General features: G+C 31.2%; 1 protein-coding gene across 1 annotated transcript in view; it reads right to left on the bottom strand.

The window, feature by feature from the left end:
* LOC117181069 overlaps window positions 1–12,195 on the bottom strand; it is a 187,425-nt gene that overhangs the window by 129,274 nt on the left and 45,956 nt on the right. The window lies entirely within an intron of this gene.

The following is a 12,195-nucleotide window of genomic DNA, read 5'->3' as shown; positions in this document are numbered from 1 at the left end:
AATCCCTTCCCACATATCGAACAATCAAACGGTTTTTCCCCCGTGTGAGTGCGAATATGAATCGGCATGTACCTCCTGTTGATCATTTTATTGCACAATTCGCAAGAAATCAAATTCTCTCCAGTGTGCGTTTGCTTATGAATTTTCAAGCACTTGAGCAGATGTGTCTCAAAATCACAAATGTCACACTTGTAGCGCTTGCGTTTATATTCCTCGGCCTCGACATGCGCGATTTTCACGTGCAACTTCAGATAACAACCAGATCGATAAGAACGTCCACAAATTTGACAGACAAAGGGACGATTCGTTTCCCGATTTGTGTGACTAATCATGTGAAGTCTCAGCTCACTTTTGTTGTAAAAACCTTTCTGGCAAACATCACAATGGATATAATACTCCTTATTGTGTCTTCGAATATGAACCTTCATAGAAGCGTCTGAGTACTTTCTCGATCCGCAAATGTGACAGATGAGCGGGCCCATGTGAATTCTGAGATGCATTATGAGATTTCGCTTCGACCGAAAAATCTTCTTGCAAACATCGCATTCAACCGGTTCATGTTCATCAGTGGCTTGTTCCATGTGTTTGAACAAAGCAACTTCCGAATAAAATCTTTTGCTACAGACGCGACAACGTTTAATTTTTCTTGGCACCGGTTCCGGCACAATATTTAGTCGATGTGCCTGTCTATGCCTACCAAGCTGGAATTTCTTCAGAAATTTCTCATCGCACATATCACACTCAAAGAATCCTGGCTTCTCGGGACCATCGGGAAAATAGTTTGGCATGTGATTTCTCCAATGCACATCTAATTCTCTTCTCAGAGGAAGACTCTCATCACACAAATGACACTCAAAACTGCCAGGAGTCTCATCATATCGTTCCATATGACTTAGGTAACTGTTTTTATAGTAAGTTCGGAAATTGCAAAATCTACAGCGAAATTGCGTCTTTTTCAGAGATTTTTCCATGGGAAGAGAAGGCAGAAAATCACTGTCATTCTCATCAGACGGATCATCCGAAGTTGTATCACTTTCCTTAAATTTTCGCGAAACTTTTACCATATTTTGAGTCTTTTTAGCTTTTGACTTGTCAATTTTTTCCGAAGGAGTCAATAATTTCACTTCGCGGAATGGGGAATATTTGCGCGGTCGACCTCTCGTTCGTTTGGCAATACAGTCAGCTGTAATTGGGGGATTTTTAGGAGGACGTCCTCTCTTTCGTTTATTTACTTTTGCACTTTCATCCGTTTTAATTTCTCTGGGCCTTTCTTCAACAGTGTCTACTTGCGTTTCTAACTCGCCGATGTTAATACATTCAGTCTTGTCAATAGACTGCTCTCCATTCCCAGTTTGAGAAGACTGCTTTTTAAATTTCCCTCTGCGTTCATTCTTATCTGCAATGGGACGTCCTCTCTTCCGCTTTGTTCCTTCCCTAGAAAGAAACGTGGACTTAATCGATTAATTTCTTGTTACCTATGGCATAAAAAAATGAAAGAGGTCGTCGATCTATTCGTAAATAATCTTAGTTTGTGTCAATATAAGAATTCTAAAAAATATTTACTTCCCAAACACTCTCTTAGGCTTCTTCATTCCAATGACTTACTGCTAAAGTAAATTTAAAAAAAAAAAAAGATAGTGTTTCTGTGTTAAAGTAATGACGAAACATTTATTTAATAACATTACAGTGTACGCAAAAATATATCAAATAATCACGACACTCGATATCAAAACTTGAAGAATTGTATCACGAGCAAATTTTTTACTATTTACACAATGTTTTATGGATCAAAAACAATTTGTTCATAATTATCTTTACAATTATTCAGGGTTGCTACAAAAGTCCGGTTTAAATATTCATGATTTTTCGAAGCTTCACACACAATTTCTTATATTATTATTAATCCATGAAAATAAGAATAATAAATAAATTAAGACAGACGTTCTATTAAAATAAAAAAAAGACCGTAGACAATTATAGATTTTGTGATAGTTCGGCGCACGAAACTACAAAGCATGAAACCGCAAGATTTTTAACGTACAATGACGAAAGAAATCTTTTTATTTAAATTTTTATAAAAATAATGTATGGAATATTAGCATTTTCAGATATGTATTATATTTTTTAATTGTTACTTTTCCTATTTGGAAAATTGAATAATCTAAACATATTTTTCTCAGAATTACCCAAAAAAAATATACCACCACAAAACACAATTAAATTGTTGTACAGTTTATTGTAGAAAAGTAACAATGTTTAGACAAAATTACCGACACACGAAAATTTTTGAATTATCAAATTTGCGAATCTTAACAATAAAAAAATGTCAAATATTAAATTAATAATAAAATAACGAATATTTTTATTTCGAGAATTATCTAATACCGGCCATTTAAACATTCGATAGTATTAGAAATTGTCGGAAATTTTATTATTTGGCATTTTTTAAATTCCAAATTTTAAATTCTCGACAAGGTTATAATTACATCAATTTTGTATTTCAAATACTTTTTTTCCAAAAATTTGACACAAAATTGTACTTTTAGGGGATTTTTAGTAATTTTTTTTAAATTATACATTTCTAGACGATTAGGAAGTATACAGGTTCGCAAATTAAACACAAAAAATTATTAATTTCTATAAAAAAAAAGAATTAAAATTTCTTATTTGCAAAAGTTGTACTTGCACTTTTTTTAAATAGTTCTTCTTAAAAAATTACAAATTTCCATAAAGATTTATGAATAATTAAACCTCTGCATGAAATTTAACTAAAATATACCTTTATTGAATAAAAGTATTTTATTTTATTATTGAAACCATTTTTTTATTGTTTAGATTCAAGAATTTTTCTGTCTCGGAAAATTTTACTTTCGGACATTTGATCATATCGACAATTTTTTTTCAGAATTATTTATTGTCGAGAATTTGTAAATCCAATAATATTGTAAAATACCGAAAATTTTATTATTCGATTTAGTTTTTCATCAGTTTTAATAGGTTTTTGTAGAAAATTAAGGATTTTTATTTTGAAAACGGAAACTTGCAATTTGCAAAATCTCTGTTTTAAGATTTTCTTAAAAATTGATACTCAACTACAAACAAATACCAATTTCTAAGAAAAATTTTAAAAACCTACGACTCCAAAACGGTTTAGATTTTCATAATTTTGATTTGGTTTTTGTAAGAAATTACGATTTTTTTTACCAAATTCAGTGAATATGTATGCACATATTTCTATGCAACATTTGGAAAATGTAAAACCCCAAACCCATAATTTTCTAAAGTGTGAAATTTCTCGAAAATGAAGAGATAAGTGAAAACAGATAAAAATATTGTGATTCCTCGTCCACACCGAACTGACACAGTATCAATATTTGAAAAATTTTACACTAATGAAATTTAAAAACAGGTAATTTCGGGACTTAAGAAAAAACTGTTGACGCATTGTGCACATTTTTTTAAAAACCCTTTCTAAGGAAAAACTATTCCAAGTCCAAAATACACACCAAATTCGTAAAAATTTCCGTACAAATTCATAGAAATTATTTCCACGAGAGAATGTAAAGCCCTTTTTAATAATTATTCAGTTCTAAAGAATCTCATTAATATTATTATAAAACTAAAAAAATGCAGCCCCTATCACTTCGCAAATTTAAAATTCACCGTTAAGTATTAAAATAATAATTCAGAAGTTGACAGTAATGTAGAACCATCTAACTTCGGAAGCAAAGAAGAAAAAAATAACCAAAGGTAGGTGATTCTACAGTAGGTGCGAATAACAAAAATCTCGTTATTTTTTTTTAAATTCCATGACTTTTCCAGATTTTCCAGAACTTTAAGGTCCTTTAAAACCTGTTATTAAAATATAATTTTGCGACTGCAATTATTCACTTTTTAAGCTCGAGTTTTCAGAGATATGCTGCTAAAGTACAAACTTCGGAAAACTTTTTTACTCGGATTTATTCTTATTTAAAAAACACAGAATTGGCTTCTTATGTTATTTATGACTTTCTACATCAAGGACTGTGTTGCTTTTATACTATTTGTTCATGTAGAAGCCAAAGAAAAGAATGCCCAAGTTAGGTGATTCTACGGCAGGTGCGAATAACAAACAAACAAAAAAACAGTCATTTCTTTCGAAATTCGATGCCTTTCCCCAATTTTCCGAAACTTATTCCGGTCTTATAGCAACCCTGTTTACTAAACTTAGTCCTTTTCAAATGCACTTCTTCACTTTTTAAGCTCGTGTCTTCTGAGATGTGCCGTTAAGGTGCCACGTTGAGTGAACCTCTTCTCACAAATTTTACACTGATACGGTTTTTCGCCTGTATGCGTGCGTCGATGTTTAATCAAGTACTTCTTCGCGCTAAAGGCTTTTCCGCAAAATTCACACATCTCTGGTTTCTCGCCCGTATGAATTCTTATATGCGTTTTCATGTACTGTTTTCTCATCATCTTGCCACAAAATTCACAGGAAACTTGTCCCTCCCCCGTGTGCGTCCACCTGTGCTCCTTGATGCAATAACTGTAAAACGTTTCAAAGGGACAAAGCTCACACTTGAACTTCTTCCTCGTGGACGGCTCCTCGTGCAGCTTCATATGATTCTTCAAATAAAGCGAGTTGCCAAAAGGCTTGTTGCACACTTTACAGACACAGGGCTTGTGTTCCGAGTGCACCGTCATGTGCAGTTTCAAATTGGCTTTCAGGTAAAATCCTTTCTGACAAACCTTGCAGAAAAACAAAAACTCTTTGTTGTGTCGACGAATGTGCATGTTCAGGTAGTAAGAAGATGTCGTGCTTCTGCCACAAATGTGGCAAATGTAAGGCGAATTATGAATAGCTTTGTGCACATTCAGGTATTTTTGTTTTTTAAAAGTTTTCAAGCAAATCTTGCACTCGACGGGACCACTTTCTTCCATCGTTTTTTCCCTCGAATTTTTGGTGGATTCGATTGAGACACCTTCCATGAGTTGGTCTTTTTCATCGAATTTGGGTTTAAGTTGAGGCTTATAACCTTTTCTTCGCATGATTGTCGATTTTTCTTCAAAAAACCACTCATTCGAGGACTTTTTTGCACGCTTTGGTTTCGTCTTCTCTTGAAGAGCTGCACGCGTTTTTAAAATTGATTGCTCCGTTTTGTGAACAATGAGAGCTGCGTCAGTTTCGAAAGACTCATCGCAGGTGTCGCAAGACTTTGCAGACTTTGCTTTTTTCTTCTTGTCTCGAAGAGCTGCACGTGTTTTTAAAATTGATCGCTCAGTTTTGTGAACAATCAGAGAATTGTTCGTGTCGAAAGATTCATCACAGGAGTCGCAAACATACACGCAAATTATATTATCTTTGGTATCTTCAGGATCTTGAATTTCAGGATTTTCAGTATCTTTAAGATATTTAATATCATCCGAATCAGGATCTTCGAGATATTCAGTATCTTCAAAATATTCAAGATATTCAGGATCTTCACTATCTTGGGTTTGAATAAATTCATAATCTTGAACTTCTTCAAAATTCTGATCTATTTCCGCGTCGTAGACTTCTTCTAGTGGCGCTTCCACGACAATGTAACTTTGTAGATCCAGAACTTGATCATTTTTTTCCCTCTGATTTATTAATATATTTTTTGGCCTTTTCAACAAAATTGGTGTTCGTGATTTGATTCTTTTTACAATCACGGCTCTTCCGGGAATATTCGGTTGTAGAACGACGGGAACTCTTGATCCTAGACTTCTATTCCTGCAAAGATAAACCACTTGTTAACACTTTTTGCTACTTGAAATACTACTATTAGCGAACATTCATGACAAATGCTTCTTTCCTTTTATTCGTGAGAAAAATTCGAGATTTAGCAACGCAAGCTAATTAAAGTTAAAAAAATGATCGGCTTAAGCTAATTAAATTTTTCAATTATTAGGTATGAAAAGGTACTCACTTATCGATTTTTTCTTAAGAAACGAAAATATTGTTTCTTTAATTAAAAAATAATACAAAATTTACTTTCACACGGAGAGAAGTTTGGTAGAGCCGCTCACCCAACACGTACAATTGTCGCGCCAATCACACAGAGAACAGCGCGATTTCTGTTTAGTAGAACGCCTGGACTGATTCGGAAGAACCATTACCCCGAACATAGTGAACCGTTTGATCAACCGTATAGTCGAGGCGTTCTGCACACGCGGCAGAGTTCAACGCTTGCGCAGTTTAGGAAAATATAACAACCACGTTTCGGAGCAGCTGATCTCCACAAGTTCGGGGTAACCAGTGTCCCGAATTTGGAGCGGACGCCACACCAAACTGAAGTGCTGCGAATCCCTCGCGACTAGCGCGACGGTTTTACCTAAATTCTCTCCGTGCAAGAAAAACGTCGTCTTCTATACTATTATAATCCTGTAATCTGGCATGAAACCGAAAATAAGTAATCTTAACACTAAAAGTTTAAATTTTTTTCAACTGATCTCTTTGATAGCAAAATGTTATAAAAATAATTATATAATTCAAATTTAATATCATAATACTTTCACTTTATGCACATTTCAATCTAAAACTATAAAAAATTAAGTTTGCGCTTTTAAAATTCAAAACACAAGTTACAGAAGGATTGATTAAATAATTCCAGGAGACAATTTTCAAATGTATACAAAGCAGCTTTATTAAATAAAGGTCATCATACATACAACCAAATTATAAAATATTCGAAGGTATCAAAAACCGTGCTTTTAAAAAATATAAATTTCCCTTTCCCCTATTTCATTTTTTGTGTAAGTGAAAAAAGAAGGACTCCGAAGAACAATTTCCAATATATTTTGGATAAGCTATGCTTTCCTAAAGGTCAATACGAAAGAAATATAAAAATAATTTTTTCCATTGTCTCATCATGAAGAATATGTAAATTGTGGACATCACAAACTTAAAAAATATACACTTTTGTTAAATATTCTTAAACCTATAATATCATCATTGTGTTGTGAATAAAATGTATGAGTAATAGTAGTCAAAAATGTAAGGCCGACCAATGAGCGTGTTTGCCATAAAAAAAACTATCTTTTCTTAAAGCTTGTCGTTTTTTCTGTTCTACTTTCAAACTAAAGGGAAATTAACCTTTAAGTATGGAAGAGCGGTCTCGCAGACCACACCCGGCGATCTCACAGACCGCACCATGCTTTAAAAATAAAATCACAAACATACTTAATGGTTAAGAAGATCTGCAAATAAAGTACGGATTAATCAAATTCTTCAAATAACTGCAATTAAAGGTTTTTAATTTTTAAAAATAAACTTTTAGTTCCCAAACGTTATTTCAAATTCAGTTTTAAAAGTTATGAACTTAAAAATAGATGTACCTGAAATTTAATGGAATGTTCAGTCTTGAAAACAGATGAAAATTACTTCACATCCAAAATACTGGTTAATGACGAAAATACAGAAAATCACGTGAAGGTTACAATTTAAACTTTCTGGTATGCGAAACTAACATGTCCATTTGAGTATTCTTAATCCTTGAAAAATTTCAAGCTTATGCTAATTACACGAACGTGTAAATCACGAGTGTGATTTTCTCTCAATGATTATACTGAAATGTTGAGAAACGTTACAAATTCTAAATAATAAGTAATAAATATAAAAGTGTCCGTATTATTTATGGAATGTGCGTTCGACGAATACGTCTAATCACTGAGGGGCTACTCTCAAAGAAATCTCAGATTGCTGCGCAGCAAATCTTACAGAGAACTCTTGGAGGAAATCTTGGAAATCTCTGAGTAATCTTGCATTCGTGATAAATCTTGGAAATCTTTGGCTAAGTATGGACACAGGTGAGGTGGTGCGGAGCATTCCGACCGAATCCAAAAGCCGCCGAGCTTAGAATTACACTGGAGTTTTTATCGCGAGCAGCGTCGGAAATTTTGGAACTCCCGGAAACCATAACGAAATCTCGGAAATCTCTATGATAATTTAATAAAGATTGACAGTCAGTTTTAAGATTTCCAGATATCGTAGCCCCTCGAGAAATATATCAATCTTAATAATTAGATATTCTCAAATATTTTCAAATCTTGTCAGGTCCTTAAAATACACAGTACGAAATTACACATTTTACTTCAACACTTTTCGTGAATGTATCGATTCTTTGAAGTAGATTCGTGTTCCACGATTATTACACAATAAACTAAGGCACAAGGTTTATAAATCTACAATGTCGATTTTCGAGAGAAAATCTTGCAACAAGCATAGTGAGAAAATCGCGAACGATACTTGAACATTGTCAATTAACTACGATATATACTAAATAGTTATCAACTAGACATTTTGAAAGCTTTGTAAAAAATACTAAACCTAAATATAAATTTTAATACATATCGTAATGTTCAAACTTTTCTCTCAAAGCAAATTGTAAGATTAGATTATCCTTCGTGGATAATAAAAAATATTTTCAGTAAACAATTATCCGAGGATTTTAAATCCAAATCTAAGTACAATTCTTACTCAAAAAATTCTAAAACAAATTAGAAACTAATAAACAAATTTTCGTAAATCGCTTTCACAACAATCGAAATAAGAATTAAGTATTTAAACCAATTACTAACATTTTAAGGATGGACTTAATTTATTTCGAAACTTAATAGTATCTCAAATATTTTAAATTTAACTCTGAGATATCACAGGGCTCGGATAGACTACAAGACTTTAAAAAAGTCACATTATCTGAATTGAATTTTAGAAAGTCGGATGGAACTTCGAAAAAAGTTCCCTGAATGTCATATAATTATAATTGAACAAATTAACTAAATTATTAGACTAATAGTTGAACTTTTAGTCTAAAAAGATGAACTTTTAACCAAATTCTCAAATTAACAAACAGTGTTTAATTTTCAAGTCAAAAAGATAAATTCTTTAGAAGATATGTGAATTCTTATACATCTGAAAAGTTGAATTTTCAACTATAAATAGTTGAATTAAAAAAATAAATTTTAAAACTAGTTGAAATTTCAAACAAGAGACAAAAAAAGACGAATTTTTCCTAATGGGAGTTGAAATTACAATCAAAAAGTTCACTTTCAGCCAAGAAAGATGAATTTTTAATCCAAAAGGACGAATTTTTTCACCAAAAAGGATGAACATTTAACAAAGTAATGGAATTTTTACCCTAAAAAGATTAATTTCCGACAAAATTGTTGAATTTTAAAATAAAAAAGATTAAACTTCAAATAAAAATTTTAATTTACCAGCTAAAAAAAAGATTTTTTTAGCACAGTTGAATTAACAGCTTGAAAAATTAAATTTCAACCTAAGACATGATTTTTTAATGAAATATTAAAATTTAAAAAAATTTATTTTTCAACCAAATAGTAGCCTTCAGAACCAAACAGTTTGATTTTAATCAAGAGAGACTTCTAGTGTAGTATTACTTTTTATTTTTTGATCAATTGCTCATTTAATTAAAAAAATATCTACAACTAAATTTTCAACAAAAATGTCAACTTTTAACCAAGAAAGGCGAATTTTCAAACAAAAAATAGAACATATATGACGAATTTTCAATTTTCCAAGATATTTAAATGTTGTTTTAAATTTCTGCAGTTTTAAAGTTTTATTGTTTGATCAGCTACACTTTCACTTCACGCTTTCTACAAAATATGTTTTATAACAATTTTTCATTTTCAATATCACGACGGTTATATTTTCAACAAAAAATTTTTAATAGTTTGCAAGATAAATTTTCAACACAAAATGTAATTTTTAACCAAAAAAGAGGAAATTTACCATTTTTGAAGATATTTAAATTTTATTTATAAATTTCTGCAGCAGTCTTATTTTTATTTTTTGATCAACTGATCTACTTTGAAAAAGTCTATGCTTTAAGTTTGGACCAAAAAGTTTATTTTTAAACAAGAAAGATGAATTTTCAACCAAAATAATATTTTGTACCATCAAAGAAGAATTTTTAATCCAAAAGGATGAATTTTCTATCTAAAAAGGTGAATGTTCAACAAATTAGTTGAATTTTTGACCAAAAAATGGAGAATTAACTATCATCTATTTTTTGGGGGATTTTGGATGATCTTTTTGGGTTCTCCTAATTCAATTCGTAATTAAGCGAAAAAATGAGAAAAGGGTTAAAAGGAAAATTTCTTGATAAAAAATTTCAAAGCTTGCAATTTGAAAAAAAAAATAAGTTTGGATACGGATTACAAATAACTGCTGGGAAAAATGAAGAAAAAATGACTAGTTGCATTTTACCTTAAAAATTCGAATTTTCAGACAAAAATTCGATAAAAGCAAAAAAAAAAAAAAAAAATCGAACGATCCGAACCCTGATATTATAAAAAAAGTATTTACCTTTCAGAAATCTTTTCTTACGGAACTGAGATTCTGTTTTTGCCGAAGAACAATTTTACAGCGACACAATCATTTTTATGCTATTTAAATGGCAGTACATAAATATTGATAATGGACGGGAAAACTTACTTATTCTAAACTTTATATAACATTTTTGTTCGCATGTACCTTACTTTTCGTCGAGTGCTCCATCAGAAAATAAATAAGAGTTTATAAAAATTCTATAAAATCTCCCATAACATCTCAAGTTTTCATTGTCATTTCCCTGAGCTTTAAGCTCGAATACGTTTTACAAAAATCTAAACATGTGCTTTTTTTCTTCCTAAATAAAATTAAGGTTTCATAAGGCGCTTAACATTAATTCAAAATTTTTTTTGCTCGAGATCAAGTAGACAATTGAGCAGTGCTTAGAGATTTTTCCCCCTCAAATTGAGTGACTTCAATTACTTACTTTTAATTATCTTAATAATATAACAATTTCGAAATCACTAAAAAATTGTTATTATTAGTCCTTTATTAAATATCAAAGTAAATTTTAGTCAATTTTAATATGAAAAAGTACAAATATTCAGAAAATACTTTAATCATTATTCACAAGAGAAAAAGAAACTTCATTGCACTTTTTAAAAATTTACGAAGTTTTAGTACTGATTTAGAATCATTTGCCACATCTTAAATTACAGAATAAAATTTAAAGGATGAAGTTAAGGCAATGATAAAACAATTGTAATGAAAAATTGAAACTTTTTTATAAATATTTCTTACTCCTTAGTTACTCCTTAAAATGTAAACGAAATTGAGTATTTTAATACTATCACGATTGGTCTAACTTAATGCTTAATCATGATTTGTTTGTTAATATCTCTTAAAAAATAGCCAATTTTACAAGGAAAAAATATAGATTGAGAAGCACGCAAAAAAAGTCAGTAAAAAGTAAAGGTTTCAGAAAAGTACCATTTTTTCTGAAAAAATTCGAATCAAATGTCCAAAGTTTATATTATTTTCACTCTCGAAAATTGAGGAGTACCGTCATTCTTATAAAAATTGCATTGTAGTAATGAAATCCAACATTTAAACACCTGTGAATTTTACATTTTGTGAATGCTATCTCTCAATCACTGAGTTTTCAATTTTCAAAATATTTTATTTCTGTAAAATAAATTTTCAACGATTAGTATAAGTATATATAGATTAAAAAAAAGAAGATAAGAAAATTTTTTTCTTATTGTATCCTTCCATGAAAACGTATATTGAAAATAATTGAATGGTGTTCCTTTTACTTTTCTTTAGATTTTAGAATTTTCGTGAAAAATTATCATAAATATTTTTTGTCACCAAAACAAATACAAATTATTCTGAACTTTTTACCTCAAATAATACCTCAAATTATCTATCTTGAAATGATTGCACATTTTCACTAGTTTTTCTAATTAATTCACACGGAGAGAAATTTGGAAGAGCCGTTCATCCAACACGTAGTAGAGTGGCTTCACTGATTCGGGACAACCATTACCCCGAACAAGCCAAATCGTTTGATCAACAGTATAGTCGAGTCGTTCTGCACACGCGGCACAGTTCGGCGCTTGCACAACTTAGGAAAATATAGCACCCAAATTCCGGAGAGGCTGATCCCCGTAAGTTTGGGGTAACCCGTGCCCCGAATCTGGAGCGGACTCCACACCAAACCGAACTGCAGCCACTCACTCATAACTATCGCAGCGCTTTTACCTCAATTCTCTCCGTGCAAAAATTTCCTGTTTTAGTTTAGTTTCAGGTTTACCGAACTTTTTTCGAGGCACATTTCTACTAGTTTCCTACTAATAATTGTTTTTTGTATATAATTCAGACATCTATTTTTTCTT

Source organism: Belonocnema kinseyi, chromosome 10 (genome assembly GCF_010883055.1).
Source record: "Belonocnema kinseyi isolate 2016_QV_RU_SX_M_011 chromosome 10, B_treatae_v1, whole genome shotgun sequence".
NCBI lineage: Eukaryota > Metazoa > Arthropoda > Insecta > Hymenoptera > Cynipidae > Belonocnema > Belonocnema kinseyi.
This window is presented reverse-complemented; position numbering and strand designations above follow the sequence as displayed.